Here is a 12828-nt window from a genome sequence, read left to right as displayed (position 1 = left end):
AGCCTTTGCAGAGGAATTGGGTTTTGAGGATGAACTGTACAGTGAGGAATCACAGAATTGTGCCATTTGAAAATACCATTGCCCACAAATTTATAGAAGGTGTACTTTGTAGTGTTGTTTAGGCCAAAATCTGCTCTACCCTGTTCTCTTATAAGGGGACTGAAAGCCAGTACTGTCTAAAACCAGCATTTGCTCTTTGAATGTGGTGGATATTGCAACATAAAAGTAAGAGGCACATAATCCTCAGTTCTGTAAGGAATCTGCAACTGATGGATCTGAGATTTCTGCATTTATTAGGTATATCAATTTGCAGTCGTGTTTTGCTGTCCCTGATGGAATTTCAGACTGTTAAGGGAGGCATTGCTAAAAAGCATCTAGGGACACATTCCCTTGAATCTAAGAAAGGGAAGAGTCAGTCATATCACTTGCTCCAGCCAACTTCTCAAAGTCAACTTTGTTGCTTACCTGGATGCAAGTAGAGTGTCTGTTACAGAACAATAAGTGATGTTTATTTTAAGTTTTAATAGTAGCTGCATTTCATCTAGGACAAGTACTACCACTGTTTCAAATGCCATGGATCATTCATGTGTAGTATGCAAATAGCAGGAAAAGCTATGTTGGGTCATATCTGAATTCAGTATTGTCTCACAGAGGCCAGTGCAGATGCTTCAGAACAGGCATGAAATCCCACAGTAGGCAAAAGTGAGATACTTCCCCAGTCTTTTCTCAAATATCTCATCTATGCCAGGTGCCTTTCTAAATGTATTGTGATAACTCCAAATATTCTTGATATCTTTATAGCTATTTTGATCTTCATTTAGCTGTTAGCCTCAGCAGCTTCGTCCAGTGATAATTGCCTAGATGTGAACAAAAGTGTATCCTTTCACTGGTTTTCTTACTTTCAGCCTTCTCATTAATGCCCCTGGGTGTTCTTGTTCTTCTAGAGAGAGGGAGAACAAAAGTTCCCAGTTTTCATCTCGGCAACATTCATTATTCTTTATATTTGTTTTCTTCCCAAAATAAGCATTCTTAACCTTTTCCATCTCCCTTTGTTTGGAAGTTTTCCATGGTCACTTTCAACAGTGTTCCCTCTCACCCATGTTATTGTGCTTAATTGTTTTTGAGAAGGCAAGACCAGCACAGAATGCATTTGTCCAGATGAAGCCACACTAATGATTTGTGTTAAGGGGCAATAATGTTCTTTCTTCACCATTTCTGACATATTTCAAAATTTCTGCTTGGACTCCAGCTATACACTGAATGAAGAACTTGATTTTGCTGTCCAGTGATGCCCTGGTCTCTTCTTTCAGCTGATACAATTACTTGAAAACCCAACAAAGTAAAAGTAGTTTAGTTTTTCTCAATACCTTTTTTCAATTATTTTTGCTGCTACATCTATCAAAGCTGATTATCATTGTTAAATGATGTTAAATATTTACCTTGCTTGTTATAGCTCTCTGAATTTCCTTGAAACTATTGTCCTACCTAAGCCAAATAACCGAAACATTAGTGCATTGCAACTTTTTGGCATATCCTCTTGAATATTTTAATTTAACCAACTGTTTCCATTTCTGGAAAATTAGTAGACATTTTGAAGACTTCTAAAAAGTGGTATTGCTATCAAAACTGGAAATATTTTTATTTTGAGAGTCTTTGAAAAAAACTTGTGCATTTTATTTGCTAGAGGTTGGTGTCAGTGTACTAATTTGTCACCCTTGCTGTCCCTTGAATGTCAATTCAAATTATATTGCAGTCATCACTCTTTAATGGCTCATCTGCTGTTGCTATGTGACCTGTCTGCTGTGCATGTTATATGAATTTCTCATGAAAGACCTCTGCTGGTTTGTGTTCAAGAGCTACTTTTCAGATTTGCACCTGCATTGTTTCTCTAAGCTTTGTCCTGTTGGGCCATTTGGCCATTTTACATATGGTAATTTAAATCTTACTGGTTTGTTACATTGTGCTGATTGTTTCATCCTGCTACCCCTTAGGAATTCAATTTGCTTTTCTTTGCTAGGCTCTGTGGTATAGGCATATTAATATATATATTATTAGGGCTCAGAATTTGTTTTGGTATAGAGTCAGCTGTATGTTCCTCTCCTCTCAGAAGTTTTATTTTCCCCAAGATGTTCTCCAGTTTAAACCCTCCTTGCCTACTCACGGAAGTGAGTTTTAGCACCCTGTTCATTTTGTCTGTTTGGGCCTGCACACTTAATTGGAAGCATTTATAAGAAAACAGGCAGTGAGAGAACTTCTTCTCAGTCTATATGTAAACTTCCAGGCCATCCCCTATTCATAGCTCTGCATTGCTCCGTGTTATGTGTAAGGCAGGCTTCCTCCCTAGCACAATGGCAGAAGTGTCTAAATGGCTCTAGGACAAAGCGTCCTAATTACTTGCCCAAAGAATATTCACAGAAGACACTCTGAATCCAGCCTATTGGAGTTTTTCCCCATACCATAAAACCTTTATATAAATATTCATAAGAGAGGGGGGGACAGGCAGACACGCTTCACAGCCTGCTAATTAATGCCTTTACCCAGGGTTTTAGTGGTCTACACCTAGACCAAGAGCAGGTGTCTGTTTATCAAGGGCTTTGAGGATCTTCGAGAGCCTACAATGGGAGTTCAGTGTTAAAATGCCTTTATAGAACTAATTCTTCATCACTTAGGAGCCCAAGCTCCTTAGTTCTGTTGGGAGTTGAGATCCAAACCAGCAAAGAGCTTACGCAGGCGAATTCCCAATGTGGGAATGAATTGGTCGTTCCTGCTGTAAATTCACGAGTCACTTTAGGTGCATTGAAACCTACTTACAAGATTTAAGCGTGCTCAAACTATTAACTCACTATACATTTTTAGATAATGTTTTCCCCTGATTCTGGTTGCCGTTAATTGACAGAGCAATTCATTACCTTATTAATTGGCAATAAAAATCATTTAATCTTGGTAGATGAGTCATTGCAATTAACTGAAAACAAATTTAATAGCTAGGTACGTTGTATTTAATTTCTTCATGTTACAGTGTTTAGTTTGTAGTAAAAATTTGCCTGTGAATCATAATGACATTCTCAGGCTTCCTGATTTCTGTTTCAAAGATTTAATTTCTTACTGCTAGAAAGTCACAGTCAATTTGCAGTTGGTTATTGAGTGTTGACAGCTGACTGCCACAATATATGAACTTTCAGTTGTATTGAACTAATCTGAACCTAGGAGGATTGCTGCAATGAGATTCTCAGTTCAAACCATGTTATACACTCAGTGTAGGATTGCAAGTAACAAGAGGTCAGAACCTCCATTTTGTGGTTCAGTGCACAAATTAAGGCTTTTCATGGAGTGCCACCACCACCTGAGACCTGGAAAAAGGCTTTTTACTGCCTTAGTGAAAGGTTGGATTATATGGGGAAATGGTTATTGCAGTAAGGTGAAATTTCATGTTTACAATGATTGATTAAACCATGTATCTATCATCTTATGGGGCTATTATTTCCACATTTTGGGTCAAACCTTGTTCAGCTAGGTTTATGTCTGCTGACAAAATTCAACAGGGATTAGAGCAGAAAGAATATGAACTAACAAAACAGTGTTGTGTTGTTTGTTTTTTTTTTGAAATCACAAAGTTATATTCTGTCTGCTATTACTGTTATGTAAAATATGCATAAATTAGACATTAGGAGGATGGGGGGAGAGGGATGTATGCCTATAAGGTCGTGTTGTGTTTTGCCTGCATTCACATGGGCCTTATATAGCTTCCCAGGCAGATTCACCTCCCCTCTCCAAGATGAAGACCATATTGATTAAATAAAAATGAGCAAGAAACATGACTATATAGATCATGCAAAATATCTGGCACCCTTCTGAGTCCCCACTCCCAAATATGATTAGTATCTGAATTCCAAAATTGTCTGTGAAATTCCAGTTTTGTGGGTGATATGGGACAGGACTAGGATGGGACTCCTGTTTCCCTCATGGTACTCTCTTGGACATACATAAAGCATGAGACAGAATTTGACCTCAGAACTATATCAAATGGTAGATGCAATATAGATAACAAGGTACTGAAGAGAATAAAAAATGAAGTCAAGAAAGGAAATGTGAAGAAAATAGATTTTAAAATGGCATGACCTTATTTTATTTGATACCTCCTATATATATATATATATGTTTTAAAAAATCTGACAGGGAAAAAAAATCAAGTGTTAATATTGCTGTAGATAGCTACAATAAACAATCGCCCCCAGGAGCAATCAGTACAACTTTTTGTTTTCAGCAGTCTGTGAAAATAAAAATATTTTCAAAAAAAGAATAATATACCACATTTGTTTATGTTTGATGAAGCAGAGGACCAGATACTGACCATTTGCTTTTCAAAACAAGACAAAAACATTCTGGCTAGCAAGAGCCTAGTGTGAGCACTAAGTGCCTGGATTGTATGAAAATACAGCTGTGGTGTGGTGCTCTACTCACATGGCGCAGGAGTTGGTAGGGCATGGAGGAAAGCCCAGACCATCCACTTCCCTGTGATGTTACCATTCTTCCATAAATCTTCTAAACCCAGGAGTAAACCTATATTTTTTAAGGAACTTCAAGATATCCCCCTTTTTTGGGCCCCTTTTATTTTTATGTGACATCTTTTCCCAGAGAAATCATAGGAAAATAAAATGATGTCGTTTGATCTGATCATACTGACTTACAAATTTTTGAAATCAACTTCAGAATTGCTGGAGCAAAATGATGAGTTATCCCACCAAAAGCAGAGGCCTCACTAATTAATCTTGGGGCTGTGTGTCCTTGGTAGCTGTAGGTCTGGATGAGGGTTTTGGGAACCCTAGCCCTATCCAACAGCACCAGTCCCCCAACAAACAGCCAGCCCTTTCCCACTGCCACCACCTCAGAGGAAAGCTGAAAGATCCGGGAAAAAACTCTGGTTGAGTGCACTAGAATTTTTTTTTCTGGATCTAAGTGACATGTACCTCTTTTTCCAATCATTTCTGTCTTTAGGGAGTGCCATAAAGGTTAAATTCCAAATATGTCAGAGTGAAATCTCTTAGTATTAGACTGTACTTAGAGTCAACTGTTATGGTTTGGCTTATTCAACAGTGAGTTTTCCAAAGGCTTTTGTAATTTTAAATAGCAGGAGTCAGATTGAACAGTGCAACTTAGGTAGAAGACAGACACCCAAGTCCAAAGTTACCAAAGTCCTGAAAATACTGGAAAAGGGTTGCCTGACTTCACAGATACCCCAGTTCTTAACCTGGAAGTCTCACAAATGCTTAAAATTCTGCTTTAGAGTTTGCTGAGAATTTCTCAGTCTGGATAGCGTGGAGCAGCTTGGAGCCTATTTCATATCTAAAATATATTTCTAATTTAAAGAATTAGTCATCTTTCAGGCACTCTTTCAGAATTAAACCTTGTCGGAACATGTTAAAACACACAGTTGTAGTGTTAAGCTCCACATAAGGTATTAGTGATACTAATTCTCCTTTTCACTACATCCTGCTGGCTTGAAAACTCCATGGACATCAGGAGACAGGTTCCCTTCCTTCCTCTGCCTGGCGAGATGTGAATCTACATGGCAATTGCTCCTCAAGAGCACCCAAAGGGCAGATACAAGCTATCTGCAGGAGCAGGAGGGTCGCCTGCGTTTCTGGTGAAGGAGTGGTGGGTTGACCCTGGCTGGACGCCAAGTGCCCACCAAAGCCAGTCTATCACTCCCCTCCTCAGCTGGATACTGGGGAGTCTATCACTGGGGAGTCTATCACTCCCCTCCTCAGAGGAGAGAAAATATGATGAAAGGCTCGTGGGTCGACATAAGGACAGGGAGAGATCACTCACCAATTACTGTCACGGGCAAAACAGACTTGACGTGGGGAAAATTAATTTCATTTATTACCAATCAAATCAGAGTAGGGTAGTAAGAAAATAAACCCCAAATCTTAAAACACCTTCCCCACCCCTCCCTTCTTGCTGGGCTTAACTTCACTCCCAAGTTCTCTACCTCCTCCCTCCAGCTGCGCAGGGGGATGGGAATGGGGGTTGTGGTCAGCTCATCACATGTTGTCTCTGCCGCTCCTTCCTCCTCAGGAGGAGGACTCCTCTCGCTGTTCCCCTGCTCCAGCATGGGGTCCCTCCCACAGCAGACAGTCCTCCATTAACTTCTCCAGCGTGGGTCTTTCCCACAGGCTGCAGTTCTTCACAAACTGCTCCAGTGTGGGTCCCTTCCACGGGGTGCAGTTCTTCAGGAACAGACTGCTCCCGCGTGGGTCTCCCACAGGGTCACAAGTCCTGCCAGCAAACCTGCTCCAGTGTGGGCTCCTCTCTCCATGGGTCCACAGGTCCTGCCAGCAGCCTGCTCCAACACGGGCTTCCCATGGGGTCACAGCCTCCTTCAGGCATCCACCTGCTCTGGCGTAGGGTCCTCCATGGGCTGCAGGTGGATATCTGCTCCACCATTAACCTCCATGGGCTGCAGGGGGACAGCCTGCCTCACCATGGTCTTCACCATGGGCTGCAGGGGAACTGCTCCGGCACCTGGAGCACCTCCTCCCCCTCCTTCTTCACTGACCTTGGTGTCTGCAGAGTTATCCCTCTCAGATATTCTCACTCCTCTCTTCCAATTGCTGCCGCACAGGTTTTTTTCCCCTTCTTAAGTATGTTATCACAGAGGCGCTACCACCATCCCTGATGGGCTCAGCCCTGGTCAGCGGTGGGTCCATCTTGGAGCCAGCTGGCATTGGCTCTATTGGACATAGGGGAAGCTTCTAGCAGCTTCTCACAGAAGCCACCCCTGTAGCCCCCCCACTGCCAAAACCTTGCCATGCAAAGCCAATACAGAAGAGGACCTGGGTGGGAGAAACGCAAGTGGACACATGAATCTCTAGTCCCGCAGTCAGAGGAGCTGTAGGAGCTGAAGGCGGGAGCATAGATTGTGGTTCTAACCTCAGTGTATTTTGAAATGCAGTATCATAAATTAATTTCAAAGTAATTGCAATTATTCTGTTGACTTTATCTGTGATCTCTCTTATGCCACTATTTTAGTAATCCTGCCATATTCTAGTAGAAGGAACATTATTTAAAAAAAAAAATAACCTATACATAAAGTGTCTTTGTTTTGCCTTTGTTTTGTGCTTTTAGTGTGCCAGTGTTTTTCAGATTTTTCTCTGTTGTCTCTAGCAATCATGAGACACTTCCTTTTTCAAATGATGTGCTTATGTAATCAGTTGCACTAAGGAAATGCCTAAAGGAAGAGTAAACATGGGATTTATAACATGGTACAATCATAAGAAATTGCAATATATATGTGTATATATTTATATACCCCTTTTTGAGAAATCCTTATAGATATACATATATCCATACATACCTATGCAGATATATATAATATAATTGTAATGATTTGTCAAAAAATGTCAGTGTCTACATTTGTTTACAAGATTTTTGTTGTATTGTTTGCATTATATTCATATATTTTTTGTCAAATAGATAGACATGTATTTTTATAGATGTGCAGTTGACACTGAGTGTCCATGATGAGCTTTGGAATTTTTCAGTCTTGATGTTGTGAGTGTAGATCTTCCTCAAAGGAGTAGAATGGTTTTGGTGTATGGCATAATCCCTAGACTTATATGAATACTTATACAAAAATCATCCAAGGCAACCTCACTTTTCCCCTTTGTTATTGAAAAAAGAATTTCACCAAGATATTTCAAGTAAATACCTCCTGAAGCAAAAGAAGATATTGCTGTCTAAAGAGCCACCTTTCAGGAAACTTACTGGAACCTGACTGGAGGGATAATGGTTGAGTAGAATTTGCAATTCCAGCATCAAATAAATGAGAAAGGAAAATATTTAATAATTAAAGACTTCCTCCTTTAAAGAATATATTTCTCTCAATCTCCCCCCTACCAGCATGTTCGTAGGATTCAGTCTAAACACAAGATGATTTTACCTTTTGAAATAGTTTGCAAAAGAGAAAGTTTCTAACAGCTTGACTTCACAGCCCCTGCTAGGCTGAAAAGCGTTTATTTCGGTAAATGTGCCTTGGAGATGACTTGCATAAGGTCTGTAAGGTCTACTCTCAAGAGTTTTAGACGGCTGTTAGCAAAGCTGTAGAGCTTTACTGATCTGTAGATGTTAATATTAACAGGTGGAGAGGCATTGGGGAAACATAGTAAAGATTTCAAAAAATGTTTCCAAAAGCCAGTTAAATGTGAACTCTGAGATTTTGGGTATAGGACTTATATTTGGTTTATTTTTCATTGCAGTTCTGAAATATCTACTGCAGTGTTTCTTATTGGTTGGAAAGGGGATTGTAAATGTTTTTACACTTAGGTGCTAAATATAAGAGGTAAAGCACATATTCTTAATTCATAATTATATTTATTACAGTTCTTGACACGCAGTTTTGCTAGAAATCTAAATCATAAAAGTTTGTCTGTGGAATACGCAGAATGTTGAAGAGGATCATGCACATAAAATTAAGTTACCGTTACTATTTATGTTTAAACTAAGTCCGGTTCTGTTCAACTCTCTCCCTGTCCTACTTCTCTGGTAGTGCTAACAGAGAAGTAAATTCATTTTTAATCCAAATGCCTGTAGTTTCACTGACTTGATTGAATTTTTTTTTGTTCATGTCTGGTCTGGATTTACTTTTTATTTATGTAATTCCATTAATTTACATGTGTAGCGTTAAAAGACTATCTGGGTATGGGGAAAGGATCTATCTGGGTATGGGCGGCAGCAGACTTATATAAAAGTGTGTCCTAGGAATCACTGCTTGATAACTGGTTTTTTGAATAGCAGTTCCAATTGCTATCATAATCCCCAGTTTGCCTCATTTCATATATGGGACAATAGCGTAACATCTTTGGGGAGATTACAGTCCTCTTAAGTCCATTCTAGTTTTGACTTTGGACACCTAAAACCCATTTAATAACTTCAGCAGCAAGCCAGTCATCCAGCTTTCCTGGGTTACCTAGTTCTGTAGGTTCTTAAATTACTGAGATATCTTTGTATTCAGCTGAAGAGCTTCACAGGCTCTTCATTTCACTCATTGGTGCATGTTCAGAAATATCCATTCTGGAAGGATAAGTACCACTCTCCCACCTAAAACATGCATTGTCAGCTTCGTTTCAGTGAGCAGACACTTGAATGCTACATGGGTTACCAGAGAAGCCTTAAAACTTACTATAGCCAATGCTTCGGCTAACTCGTAATGGCGGTGTAGGAAGCTGAAGTCTATTAGAGCATTTGCTCCATCTTCAGATGATGGCTAGTTGCACAATATCACACATGGAAGGAGACTTCTAACATTTCCTACTACGCCTGTAGTCAGAGTGAGGGTGGAAGCAGGTGATTTAAGCAGATTGGAGCACACCCTGTGGTATCCTGAGATCCTTCCCACTTTCCACTGGCTGCTTAGAAATTTCAGAGGCTCTGTAAGCCCCAGGCATGTAAAATTCTAATGGGGTAAAATGTAAATTGGTGAAACTGGAGTCCTTGTTGCTTTTGCATATACAAATGCACTGTAAAATTGTGATTAAAGTGATTTATAAACCTCAGCTGATACCATACAGATTATCCTTTTAATTCATGGCACTGTTCACTGTAAAGTTGTGACAGGTTAAGTAAGCAGAGTGCCTGTTAATACTCTGGTGCTTAACGCTAACTGCTTTTAAATGAAACCAATCAATCTTTTTCTTCTTTTTCTTTTAGATTGAAACACAATTTGTGTTAGTAAATACACACGACAATTGTCAAATTGTAAAGGGAGTCTTGTTTTGGCTTTATATTTAGTGCAGGGAAAGTCTCACTTTTTCGAGTCTGTATTGGAATGAGCAGCCTACGCTCCAGCATAATGAAGGGAACTGACTCTCTTTATAGATACCCGAACATGTACCAATGCCTAAAATAAGCCTACACAGAAGGAACTGTGGGTAAAAAAAAAGATTTTTAAACTTCTTTAAGGCTTTCAGAATTCTCAGACCCATCTTGACAAAAGATTTAGACACTTCGACTTTCAAGGAGAAAGAATATATGAAATTGTAGAAGTGGGCTATTAAAGCATTTTGGTGGTTTTAAGGATTTTACAGATGCCATTACAAAATTAAATAAATCCATAAGAGAGAGACCTTACTCAGGTAAATGTAGATCATTTTCTCAAAGGGATTTATAGATAGCTCCTGTCAGTTAGAAATTCAAGACTGTTAGCAGACTGTGCTCTGAATCTTTTCATTTTCTCCGCCAGTATAAATCAAGAATTATTTCAGTTGAGGCAATGAAGCTACACCTTCATAAGATGGATGCAAGGTATTAGAAGTGGGTCCTGTGACCTTCCTGTCCATAGAAGGAGCTAAAATAAGGAAATGACAATTGTTGAAGAACTGCTCTATTTATCATCAGAGGTGATTTTGCAGTTTTAGCTGTGTTTAAGGTTCTGTGTTTACTTCTGGAAGTAGAACCTACATAATAAAAGTCTTTCTGATCTATTTGATTTATTATTTTTAAATGTGAAAAGCATTGAGCATGTATTTTGCTAATCACATGTAGCTCTTTTTTTAAATTATTATTATGCCAGTTTTGCAGTTTGTCTTCCCCTCTTTGTCTTCTTTGCAGTAACTTTGTCTGGTGTCCCACTTCTTAGCCACTAGCCATGTGCAGTTTTTCTTTCAGCTACCCTGTATAAACATTGTTCTTATCACACCATTTCAGTTTGTTCCACAAGCCTAATTATTCTCCAGTGAAGAGATTTGTGTCTTAATCTAAAAATATGACTTTCAAAATGTTTTACAGCATATAAAAGTGCTGATGAAGAGTAGAGATAGTAGATCAAGTAGGGCATAAAGACTGAGCTACCTTACTCTACTTGAATGAGCATCATCCAAGACATTCACATTTAGGCACAAATTGGTGCATCTCGGTAGCCTTCAGTGGAGTTGGGGTCAGTTTGAGCGGTGGAAAATCTGAACCTGGGTAAATTGTCCTTTGTCCTTCTAAACAGTTTGTTGAGTGTCTGGGCAAGTACAACGTGTATTTGAATAAAAATTTTAAAACTGCTTTGCTAGTTCAAGCCACTTGTCTGGTAACCTGTCTCCAACAATAACCAGTAGAAAATGTCTAGGCAAGTGCACTAAAACAGGGCAAATATGCAATGAGAATTTCCCGGTATAATCCTCCCAATTTCATCAGTGGACTTAGTGAGCCAAAAGTGGTGTCACTGTGTTTAAGAGGTGTTTGTGGATGTCTCCTTTACAGATTTTTCAAATCTTTTCCAAACCTGTGTAAGCTTCTGGTATTCACAGCTTCCAGTTTCTGCAGTGTCAGTAATACAAGTGTACATAGCAGAGATCTCATGAGACACAATTTGTTTAAAATGAGAACTTTTGTATTTCTCAAAGAGAAAATCATCACATATTTTCAGTGATTGCTCACATCCTTGCTGGCATCCCAAGAGTTCCTGTGCTCTTCCTTGGCCTAAGAACCACAGGTCGAGTCCTGCCCATGTGAATTGAAATTCCCGTCAGTTTTAATACCAACACAGCCTTTATATCCATCACTGTAAGACATTGCCATTATCCACTTATACTAGATGAATGCTTATGACTTTAGAGTCTATCCTCTTTGCTCCCAAATTAGATTTTGGGACAGGAGGAAAATGTTGAGTGAGACGTAACTTCCCAGGACCAAACCATGCTGGCAATCTGAATGCGTAGTTAAGAGTGGCAGCCCCTACTGTACACACAGACCATCAGTGCCCTGTTTGTAGAAAATCTCACAAACGCAGACATTACCTAAATGTGTCCCAGTTCCCATAAATAAGTCATTCTGATGTCAGAATCTCATAAATGCTGGCTCCACTGCAGGTGCAGCTCACAGCTTCAGGTGAGTGAAGGTGAAACCATAAGGAGGTTGTCCTTTTGTCCTCTTGAGTCTAGCAGCTGATACCTCTTGACACTGCTGTGGCAAAAAGGGCAGGCATAAAGGGCTGGTAAAATTACAGCAGCCTGGTATAAATTACAGTGCCAGATTACGCCTGAGTTTGTATCCTGCGTAGCAAAGCAGTGTGTTGAGTGTAGCATCCCCAAACATACTTTGTGTCTCGCGCACTGTCCTCAGAATACCCTTTTTACCGAGGCTTAGGAGAGGGGTCTCTGGTGGATACTTGGGGCTTGTTGCCTCAGCATCTCTCAGAGGATTTTCCCTGACAGAATTCAGAGGTTTAAGATCCCTTTCCCACTTCTCTGATTCATTATCCTGGCACAGAAAGCCAAATCAAGAGGGCCTCCCTCAAAGACATTTCTTTCTGTTAATCTTCAAAGCTATTCATTTTTTTACCTTTACATATGAATAAATAGACATTAAAGATCTGAATGTTTCGTTCACAGTGGTAAATCAAAAGCAACTCAACCGAGGCCAGTAAATGCAAAAGGAATATCACACTTATGTCAGGAGGAAGAAAACCTGGTTATTTATACTTTTTAAATGGGAAAAAAAAATCTACAAGATCTTATTAGTCCTAGCGCTAGGCTTGAACCAGAAACCCATCTTCTCTGTTTGTTCACTATGACTGAATATGAGACAAGGTCAGCCACAAATCAGTCCATCCCGCTACCCATCATGAGCAGAGGGGGGAGCATTTGCCACCATTATTCCTGACTTCATGGGCCTTGGGCACTGCGGTGAGCACTATTTGGACAGAATAGAAAAAGAAACAAGTCTCACAGACAGAAAACTGGCTTTGAAGGAGGGTAGAAAAAGGGAACAAAAAGCATCTAATGATATTTTGCATGTCTCCTTGACAGGCACAGAAAGATAACCATAAAACTGGTTAGAACA

Source organism: Mycteria americana, chromosome 1 (genome assembly GCF_035582795.1).
Source record: "Mycteria americana isolate JAX WOST 10 ecotype Jacksonville Zoo and Gardens chromosome 1, USCA_MyAme_1.0, whole genome shotgun sequence".
Lineage (NCBI taxonomy): Eukaryota > Metazoa > Chordata > Aves > Ciconiiformes > Ciconiidae > Mycteria > Mycteria americana.
Note: the sequence above shows the minus strand (reverse complement) of the source record.